The sequence below is a fragment of the Cyanistes caeruleus genome, chromosome 1, assembly GCF_971803275.1.
Source record: "Cyanistes caeruleus chromosome 1, bCyaCae1.hap1.1, whole genome shotgun sequence".
In the NCBI taxonomy this organism is placed as follows: Eukaryota; Metazoa; Chordata; class Aves; order Passeriformes; family Paridae; genus Cyanistes; species Cyanistes caeruleus.
The window spans coordinates 144,463,011-144,474,575 of NC_141701.1; positions in this window are offsets into that span (position 1 = coordinate 144,463,011).

Here is an 11,565-nt window from a genome sequence, read left to right on the forward strand (position 1 = left end):
AGACATGTCAATGTTGGTTTGAATTTTGAACTCTTTAATTAGTCCTGAAGCCTGCACATGAGTGGTTCCAGTTCTGAGATCTGTTACCTTTGTGATGACACTTCTGCCTGGTTTTGAGCTCTGCAAATGAAAGAGGAAGCTTGAAAGGAAGAGAGGCAACTTGACCATATTTTTTTTTCTTTTTCTTTTCCTACTAGACAAGATAGTTAATGCAAATAAATGCATGGCACTAATAGTGATGATTATATCTGTCTATGGAGGAGCTTCCCATGTGCAGGACTTCTTTTATTCTTTGGCATTCATAGGAGAACAACACCAGCTATGTGATCTTAATGTTCCTTTTCTTGGTAAATTGATCGTGGCTTCTTTCTGTTTCAATTTGGATATTGAAAGAAACTTGATCCACACAGGACCAAAGACCAGATGTAACTGGGTTTCAGTCCTGATGTAGTAACATCCTCTTTGTAGCCTTGGACAGGTCATTTGATCTTTGAATTTTACAGCTTCATATCCTGTTATGCAAATTAATTATAAAGATGTTGTGGTGTTAACCTGAGCCATATTAGTGGTGGGAGAACTGTTTAGATGTTCTTCGTACAGGATGGTGAAGAGAAGTGCTAGGCAAGAAGCGTTACTAGAGATACATCTGAGTAGCAAAATTCAGATACTGAACCTAATCTGCGTGTCTTAAAGGTGAGAGAGCACTGGGATTTGAGGTTCAATATGACATGGACTATTTTTTAACTCACAGGATCAAGCAGTTGACCTATTTTGTTAAAGAGTTGGAATTCAGTATTTTCCATATCTTTCACATGCCTAATTTCAATTGCTTTTTCCCATCAGCAGGAAAGGTCATTCTCATTAGGAGACAAATAACGCAAATTGGATGCATTCAATTTGCATGTTTGAATATGCGAATGAACACACTTCCCATTTTTCTTCCCAAGGACTGACCTCTCAGTCAAACAGAATTTATTCTACTCTTAGCTGAAAGTGAACTTCTGTACAATAAAGATGGCTGGGAGTCACAGGGCATCTGACATATTTTAGCTAATTGTGATTCCAGATATTTGATGGCAGACAGAAAACCTGTGGCCGGATTTCACAAGAATGAAAAATTAGAAGTCAGCTTAGATTCCAGTTTTTGTGTAGAAACAGAAGTGATTAAGTGAAATTATTATACTTGTTCAAGGCCAACATCAAAAATAGTTTTAGAGACTCGTGTATAAGATTGATGTTATCAGTAGCCTCTTGATGCAGACTGGGAACACAGCCATGGAACAATCCCAACCTCCAGCAATAAGGAAGCAGATTCAAGGTCACTTGCAAGCTGAGATGCTTTATATAGCACATCTTAATGCTTGCTTACATTCTGGACTGACCAGAGGTTCTTGCAGTACTGGGGATTGTCCTTTTATTAGGTAATCACTGTGAGTGATTATCAGATGAGAGAAACCTTGCCATCATTATCTGTGATGGACAATACACCATTATTCTGCAATAGAATTTAAAAGTATCACCATACTTTATTCTTTAGTAACTAGGTAGGGTGTGATCCAGTATTACTCTCCAGTTCCTTCAAAAATAATTACACACTAAAAATTGTAATACATCAAAAATTTAATTACACTAAAAGTGCTTACTAATGTTTTGTTATTACTCTGTTTAATCTTGGCATCTGCATGCCATCCATTAATTTATTTCAGTAAAAACTATAGGTCACATTGTGGAATTCTTATTATATTTCTATGTAGTCAAAACTGCCATTTTTTTCCAGAGCATAGTTTAAGTGAAGACATTGATTTGAGCTACATGACTTTGTGCATTCAGTGATGCATCTAACAAGGGAAGATAACTAAGATAATGCTTTAGTTTGAATATATTTCAGATTTGTCTATAATAAATTTTTCAGTTGAAAACACTTCAGCTTATTAGTTCTTGTATTGTATCAAGCAGCCATTAAAATATATTGTCTATTTTAAAATAAATAATTTATTTGGGGCACAAACTTCAATGTTTCTCTTAAGGAAATAAAATATAAACTGCAGAATAAAATTATAAGATGAAGAGGCACTGCATAACAAAATGATAAACTAAAGAGGCACTGAATAATAAAATTATAAGCTAAAGAGGCCCTCCAACAGTAATTAACCTATATTTTTCTTTCATGTGTATACTCACACAAACTCACGTGAAAGAATGACATAAATTGCTGCTTCATTGTAAAGGCAAAACCATCATTTTCAGAAGTCTCTAGACCATGATTTTGAAAAAAAAACAAGAAAAACTCATACCCATACCTTTCTTGAATTTACTCAGAATACAAACTATGTAATTTGGCTCTTGAAAATAAATTCTCTAGAGGACACTACCCAATGATCTCTTCTGTACAAGCTTATTTCAGTACTATAGCAGAGTAACTATATTTTCGAGAATTTTAAATAAAAATAAGCACACAAACCATACATAAATACACAGACCCACACTATGTGTAAGTATGCATACAATATTTAAATTAATTCAATTATTTGAAAATATACACTTAGAATATACTGCATGAGTGGATCTTTGGACAAACTCCTAAAAAATGCAATGAATTTGTCCTGCTGGCATTCTGCATATGTATTTCTTATTCCATAGCCCATTGTGAAAATTATTGGTCAGCAGTTATGTCTTGACTCATAATTCTTTGTAAGGATTGTGATTACAGAGCAAAAGAACAATATATTTTATCACATTTTCTATTACTCTCAGTACTACAAATGGCATTGGCCAAACAGAAAAACATTTGTGATGGTTTTCCATGTACACTGTAGCTCACAAGCATTTCTCTCTGCAATAGTGATGGCTGCAGTAGCTCTGTGCTCAGTTTACAACACTCCTTCTGTTGTGTGAACACAGAATGAACTGGCTCAGAGAATTCATTCTGATTAAATTTTGTATTTTTGCTAGTTATCTTCCCCAGGTCTGGCCAGCCATGTATGGCTGTGTCAGTGCTGCTGAGGGGTAGTGGGGATAAATTGAACAAGAACAAAGCTGGACAGGATCAGCACTACAGCCCAGAAAGTTCTTGCTTGAGTACTTTCACAAAGTGCTCAAATGAAATCCTCACTTGGGTTTTGCAGAGGCTCTATGGAGGTTATTAGCCTGCAGTAATACAAAAATCAATTAAATATAGGGAACTTGGAGTTGTACAGTGTCTGCTGTGGGATTATTTCACAATGCCAAATTATGTGAAAATTTTAGAACTTGAATAAACAAAATAGTTTTTGATTCAGAGATTCTATAAGGTGCTTTAGGCCACAGAGAAGGAATGCAAGACTTACTGCAGAGCTATTTGAGAGGAAAGCTAATGTTCCCTCAAGCGTGGCATGACTCAAGGTCCAAAAGAAAATATGAAGGGATGCATCAGCAGATCCTGCTGCGTGGTGATGGTGTTAAATATGGGAGTCAGTGGTGGAGCTGCAAGACAGAGGAAGGCAAGGAGTATGGCTGGAAGTTCATCTCACCAGGGTGCTGCCGGTATTTTGCTCTGAGCTGTGGGGTGAAGAGAACCTGGGAAGATGATGAGCTCACTGGCACTTTATCTCTGCCACTACAATAAAAAATCCAAATGTATGCCATAGCCCATAGTGTTATTTAGGACAAGAGCAATGTTCAATAATTAATTCCCTAGCAGTTTTGCTAGCAGCCTGAATGCATTCCAGACTAAATATCACTTTGGTAACAGAGTTGAAGTAGGGAGAAGATCCGTCTGTGAGAACGTGGGTTGTTTTCTTATTTTGTTGATACTCAGGTGTTAATACACAATGAGACAGCAAATAGGTCTGAAAGTATATTCTAATTGTGCTAATTTTGGGGAAGGTGACTATAAATGGACTGTGGGCAAGGATTTAAAGGTGGGGAAGATGTCAGGTTAGCATATGTCCAGAGTATTGGCACTTGGATAGCCCCAGTGATGACAGGACAGAGTGTGGGGTAGGGAGATGGGCTGTCAGGCTACAGAAACAGTGCAGACATGACTGCATAAATAGCAAAGCTGTCATATGCTATGCAGCATTAATGGTACTGCAATGAAAACTACATCCTCTGCAATACTTTACCAGTGACAAACTACAGAGTTATTTCCCATGGTTTGTTGTTTTTATTATTCAGGATAAAGTGACTCTTGTGTATTTAGGTTCTCCTATGTGCCTTAGAGTGACTTTTAATGTACTCTTTTAATTTATGCTTAGCTATTGGCAAATTAAAAACAATGCAAAAAGTATTGTTTGTGTAAAAGCAAGTAAGTCTTGAGGCATCAACACACTTCATGTAAAACAGTAAGAATACATCCTATGAAACTTTTTTGGCTTTGTACTATCTCTACAATTTAAATAGGTGATTCCTCACAGAGTAAGATGAAGTATCTGGACAGTAGTCTTTAGACAAACCTTGGCTTCAGAGATTTTGTAGGACACCCACATACTTTTTTGTATGTTGTGTAGACTGACCTTTCCTCTTGCCCAAGCCAAGGGCTACAGCTCAATAAAATGGGAAAAAAAATAAAGGGGCACAGTGTGATAGTGTTTTTAAAAGGGATGCCTTATGGAATGGAATGAGGCTGTGTCGGGGAAGTTCAGATTGGACTTCAGTGAGGAAAAGGTTTTGCACTGAGAGGGTGGTCACTGGAGCAGGCTTCCCAGGGAAGTGGTCATTGCACTAAGCTTGTCAGAGTTCAGAGAATATCTGGACATTGCTCTTAGTCACATGATTTAGTTCCAGGTAGTCCTGCAAGGAGCAGGGAGCTGGGCTTGACAATCCTTATTGGTGTCTTTCAACTCAAAAGACTCTGGGATTCTGTGTGACACACTGCATGTAAAATGTGGTCAAATATCACATATGTGCCGTGTTGCATAGACAGAGATGGAGCTTCAGCAGGCAGTATCTCTGCAGTTGCAATCACTGGCAGGGTGGGTATCATTTGAGTTTAATGTATGGTGTACAGGGCCTAAAATTAGAAAGCTGGAAATATTTTAAAGAGTTGGATGAATCACAACCTATTCCTTCTTCTGTCCTCCTACCTTCAAGTGAAATGAAATGAAATCTCTGGAGTCCTCCATTCAAATACTTGGATATACCCAAGTGACTAGAGATGGCTTTTGCTTTTATATGAGGGCCAGAGGACTATATATCATCCCAGGGGCTGAGGATCCTGCCATTTTTTTCCCCTAACTTTCAGGTATAATTACTGTAATGTAATGTCTACTTGAGAAAGGAAATTAAACTCTCAAGAACAAATTAGCTAATTTCACATTAATGGCATAATTTTTGTTAAAAGGCTTACTAGAGCTGAGTCCAGTTTCTGAAAATAAGTATTGTCTTCTGTTATAAAATAACTTTCACTCTTGATGTCAGCATTTTCTGATAGACCACTGGTGGAATGGATGAGTGCCATGTTTTCTGTGGATCAATTACTGGACACTGCAGCTCTATGAGGAGTGTAGTCTTTGATAACTGCATAAAGTTCTCCATGTCTGGAGATCACACCTGACAGACTTTTTGGTTTTCCAGCCTTTGGTGGCTTTTACAATGGCAATAATCTTATACAGCAACGAGTAACTGGCAGATGCTGTAAAAGTACATTTTATATATGACTGTTGCAGGAAGGAATACCTGCTGAAATTTATTTGCTGTGTCCTTGAACAACATTGAATTCTCCAGATTAGGTGATGCCTCTGGAGCAAACCTATTCATTTTGCTAATGAGACAGAGGAGGAAGATAAAGATTTAAAAAATGCCTGGCATCATATTTTATTAGCCACCCAATATAATTATTGACAGGGATCGAGGATGTTAAGTTCCAGAAAAGGTCTACTTATTATCTTAACACTCCTGAGATGCATTAAACACATTTGAATTTAATTAGAAAGGAGTATCTATGATTTAAGAATAAATCTTGCACCTATTAATTTAAGAAATTAAGATGATTAATTTCCTTTAAAATTTCTAGCATTTTGGATAAAAGTCCTTCATAAAAGGTGCATGGCTTACTTTCAAAGACTAAATTTATACAGTGTGATTTTGTCACCCAGACTGAAAAACGGTTGTAGTTAATACAGGATGGATTTTTGAAATGCCTTCCATGTGGTATTTAACAGTAAAAGCATCTTAGTCATGGTGAGTCAGATGCTGAATTTAGAGAGAAAAAATAAAATTATTTAACTAATACCAAATATTTTTTCAGTTATTGTTTAGGGATTTCACAGTGCAACCTCTCTTCTCCAAAAATGGTAAAATTCCATTTCTCAAAACTATGTAACTAATAAAATATATCTTGAGGATAGTTCAGAGTAAGCACAGATGGCCCAGCAGATTAATGATTTAATTTTTTTAAAGGACAATGATTACAGCCATGTTAAGTAGTCAGGAACTGATCATATGGGTGGATATTTGCAATTTCATCATTTATAATACAGCTAATGCATGATCACATCTTTTAGAATCAATAGTAGATTGGCAGACTCAGATATCTAATGCAAGATGTTGACTGACCCACAAATCAAAGGAGAATATTCTGAAAGGACAGAGAAGCACTGTAAAGTAAGATGGTAAATGATCAGCAAAGCCTGTGGGGCAAGCATGGGGCAGTGAGAGGTGAGACTGCAGCTCTGTGCTCTGTGTAGATGTAACATGGTGCTGTGTACACAACAAACCAAAGTGCAGCAGGGCCTGGGATCATTTAAAATGGGACCATGTAGGCACTTCTAGAGTGGGAACTAAACAGAGGCTGGAGAGAAGGCACAGAGTGAAGAGAGTGTCTCTTCTGGAAAAACAGAAGAATTGTTTGTGACACTTTGGTTTCAGAGACACCTTTGGTGCTATTATTCAGCCAGTGGTAAAACAACATTAAAGCTTTTAATGATTATTTGCTAACACAAATAATATTGACTTCACTCTGGGATAACTCTTTTAATCCCCTTATGGTGTTGCCATGAAACCAATCCATGATATTGGCAAGCTTCTATTACATATGGGTAAACATAACACTTGTAACCAGTAAAATAATTATTTTATGTACTTAGTACATCAGGAACTTTCCAAAGATGAGGAAAAAAATAGTATGAAAAATTTAAAAAACCTCACAGAGATGGTAATGTAATTTTTTAAGGATGTATTTATTCTGGTTGACAAATCACTGCTAATGATACTGGCAGATAATACAAAAATGCTGGCAAATACTGGAAGTAGGAGTGGTAAATTACAAAGATGATCTAATCATACAAAGCAATCTGAAATGTTTGGGAAGCAGAAAACAAAAGAGGCTTGAATTCAGTCAAAACTCCATGAATGCACCAGGAACAAGGGGTTGAGGTCCTTTCTACAGAACCAGGGCTGTATCTACAGGGCAGTGATCAGAATAGAAATTACAGATTGCTGCTGGTTGGTATGAGGGAAGTTCAGAGTAACCACCATTTTCTATGTCAAGGAAATGATTGCTATTGCATTTGGATTAAAATGTCCCTAAAATTGTCTTTATTTTCTGTAAGGAAGTAAGTGGACATGGCAATCAAAACCACAAGGCAGCCTTTCACCTGCAGCCAGGCCTCTGACAGCAGGAAGACAGGAGTAAATACAAATATCTTCAACTGCACATTCCATTTACTTCTGGGAAGTAATCATGTTTTTCACCTCTGAATCTGTGCGTTGTTTTCCTCCATAGTGATTAAATGGTCTGTAACAAAAAGCATAGAATAAGAAGGTTATTTTACATTTGTTCATAGAATTGCTGAAACTGAGCCTAGAATACTGCTTTCAGTTCTTGTGTCTGCATTTTAATAAGTAGGTTAAAAGTTTGGAGAGGATTCAGGGATGAAAGAAAAAAAAAGAGTTCATGGTTGAGAAAAATTTTCAAAGGGTAAATTTACTTAGAGTAAATCTTTTTAACTGACTGAAAAGGAGATTTTGAGGAGAATTGTGATTAGCAGGAATTAAATATTGAGCACACCATAAGGGGAAGTAATGAAATTTCAGTCTTTTCATCCATCCACTCTAGCTGAACCCCTTTCAGAGGCTGATTGAGTCTAACACTAAATTTCTGGGCTAAAAAAAGACAGTAAACTGTTGAAAAGGACACTTTTTTTTTTTTTTTTTTTTAGTTGATTTAGTTCTTTGGTTCTTCTGTAACAATATTGGCCCAGACAGTCATTCCAGAATTTTACCAATAAATACCTACTTGAAGAATCAATGCAAACAGCCATGGGTACACAGCATGGCACAGATGACCCTGACCTCGTTCATATCTACTTAGCAGGTGAACTTTGACTTATGCAGCCACATATCCTTAAAGATTACCTTTCATTTTATTCCTAATGAAGTTTAAGCTGCAATGTGGTATGAGTTTTGCCATGTTTTGATTTGAAGAGTGCTTTGAATGCTCCCAATGGGACATGAAAGCCCCATTAAGGGTGAATGGAGGCAAAATGGTCTTTCAGTCACTTCATGCTGCCTAGATATGGAAGAGAAACTGTTCTCTTCATGATGTGAAGCTTCATGATGTGACTTATGCTTTACCTGACAGTCTGCAGAGTTTATGCCTCTGACTGTAATAAACTGCAGGTACTGACTCTAGGCTCCTGTCACTGAAGGAAACTTAAGGGTTAGAAGGGGGTTTATTCATTACCAAATCCAGTTCCTTGTTATTGAAAGCAGTATCACTTAATTTTTTACAAGTGGACCAAGCTTTAAGTTAGAAATAGTGCAGATTTTTACTAAAATGTTGATTTTAAAAGCTTGTTCCAACAGTAATGGAATAATTACCAAATGGTAATACTTTGTGGTTTTTTCTTCTTTTTGGGGGGATTATGTATTCATCAATACATTTATGACTATATAAATTTATAATATATATATATTTATGACTATATATTTATAAAATCCAGCACATACCTATGTGAGTCTATACTAAACTAGTTTACGTCCTCTTTTCTTGTGCCAACATTGTAATTTTTAATTCAAATTTATTTTCCTTGGTTGTTTCAAAAAGTTAAAATAGATATATTGTGCTATTATACAGCATTTAGCTGGGGAGTTATTGTTACTGGGTTAATGCAATGAAAATACAAGCGAGAAGTATTTGGAACAAAAAAAAGCCCAACGTTTCTGTTCTTAAAAAAAAGCAAAGAAGTATAAAGTATAAGTTATGAATAGAAATGACATGTTAGTCAGCAATATTTTAAGCTGAATCCAGATCCAAGACTGATGGAACTGGATTTCTGAAGTTATAATGCAATTCTTTCTATGTTTTAGACTACCCAATATAAGACACTGAAAAAATCACCCAATAAATGAATCTAATATACATAATTTTGATAGTATTATGTTTCTTTTATACCATGATCAAGATATTTTAACTTTTGAATCTTTTTTTTTTGTCTTCCAAAATTTGTTTTTGAATATAAAGTGCTGGGTGTCACCTGTGGCATGTATATACCCAAATATCTCTTTAAAGTCAGTGGTCATTCTTGGCATCATACGAAAGTGATTTGAAGCTTTGGGCTTCAATCTGACTAATTCCTAGGTAATATTTTGAATATAAGTATGTAACTAGTCATATTAACAGAGAGAATAACTTCCTATTTTCTGTTTAGCCAAGCTTCATTTGAATAAAAGATGATTTGAAAAAAGGTATCACCTATTCAAATGCTGTGAGATAAATTTAGACTTAAAGGCATGGTGCCAATCTTGCATTTACAGTTAAAGAGTGCTTTGAAATCCATTGGCAAATTCTGAGGGAACCTTCCTAGAGAACAGTTCCAACTTTAAAAGCTTCCAACTTTGACAATTCAAATTACTTTTATTGCCTTGACTATTCCAACGTTTTTGTTTGGAAAATCTTAGAGGTAATCCTGTGCACATAAAACTCTCCTTGGGTATTCAGAGTACCAGATACTTACTGGGTCATCCTGAAGCTGAAAAATGGTGTTAAAACTAATCTGAAAAGCAATAAACTGAGCAAAATCTCATAAATCTTCTCAACTTTTATGCTGGGGGTTAGGTACCACCAGATGTAAGTTAGAAGGAAGTCTGTTTTTTTATTACTGCTCTTGTGTGTATCTGTCCATTACCACTATGAGAAAGTTTTCTATTTACACCTAGATTACAACAGGTCCCTTAGAGTTACTGAGGAGGACGTAAGAATGGCTGAGGGCAGTCCCTCCAGCACAGTCTCATTTTGTCTGGGATATGGATGAAAAACACCTAGAAGTCTTTTAACCACTCTCTGATGCAAAGTACCACAGACTTGCTTTGGCAGTTTTACATCTAATATGCTTCAAACTATTACTTTTGTACTCCTATCAGATCAATGCATGCATCTGTCAGCCTTCTCATCAGTTTGCAAGAGTTGCCTCCTTTAGACTGAATTTCCTTTGGTATAAATAGATTTTGCTGTGGTGGCTACTCTGACCTTCCTTTGTGATGTAAATACCTCAGAACTGAGCAGTAACTTCTGCCCAAGAAAGGATCGAAGCTGTTTCCATCCCCCCCGCCTTTTCAGCAAATATAAATGTGTATGTTGTTTCTGATGATTCATCTGCTAGAACTGGAAGAAAGAACTCAACAGTCCACAGTATGAGACAAATTATGTACTGTATCTCCTCCTTAGGTTTACTTCAAATTCAGTAGATTAAAAAGAACACATATTGCCCAAGTGGGAGTGGAAGCTTCAGGTCTTCTAAATCTTACTTTCTATAAGCTACAAAAATACTGTTATTTTTGTTTACAATCTTCCAGTATTCAATATGTCTGCAGATAAAGTTAGAAATGCCTGAAATGCTGTTTCTTGACAGTGGGTGAGTCATTTCCCAGGTAGCTCAGGAACTAACCCTCACCTCAGGCTTGGACTCCTGGCTGAGTCTCTGGTTGTTCCCGTTTTTCCTCTTTGATCTGGTCTCCCTAGTTCTTAAGAGCAGGTTTGCTCTGGTGACAACATTTCTCTCTTCATCACAAATCCAGTGAAGGCCTAACATTCAGTTCCTAACAGCCTGGCTCCAGTACCATTGTCATTTATTGTGTGGGTCTTTTATGTAAGATGATGAAAGTTGGGATCCTGACTTTACTGTTCCAATATTTCTATACGCAGTTCTAAGAGAATTTGGTTTCCCTGGGGCAGGTTTGCACATGCCAGACAATTTTCTGTTCTTGTCATCTGTGTTTGTTATAATAAAAGATATTTTGTCTACCTATAACCTTGCCTTCAGTTACGCTGTTCATTCTGGACAAGCACCTGAGCAGAGAACAGCACAAGTCTAATTCTAGTTGAAATTAGAACTAGACTCAACTAGAAGTACAATTCTTTGTCAGATTCATCTTGGAAACTATAGGGATGCTTTCATCACTTTCAGCATCTGAAGAAGAAAAGGAGATTGAAGATAAATAGGAATAGGCAAAGAAGAAAACCCCAGACAAGTAATAATATCAGACAGAATCAAGTGCTGTGCAGAAAACAGCTGTAAAGTAGGACAGCTTTTCCCAAGAAGCAGCTCAAAGACGGTGCTCCCTGATCCTTTAACTCTGCTTTTAATA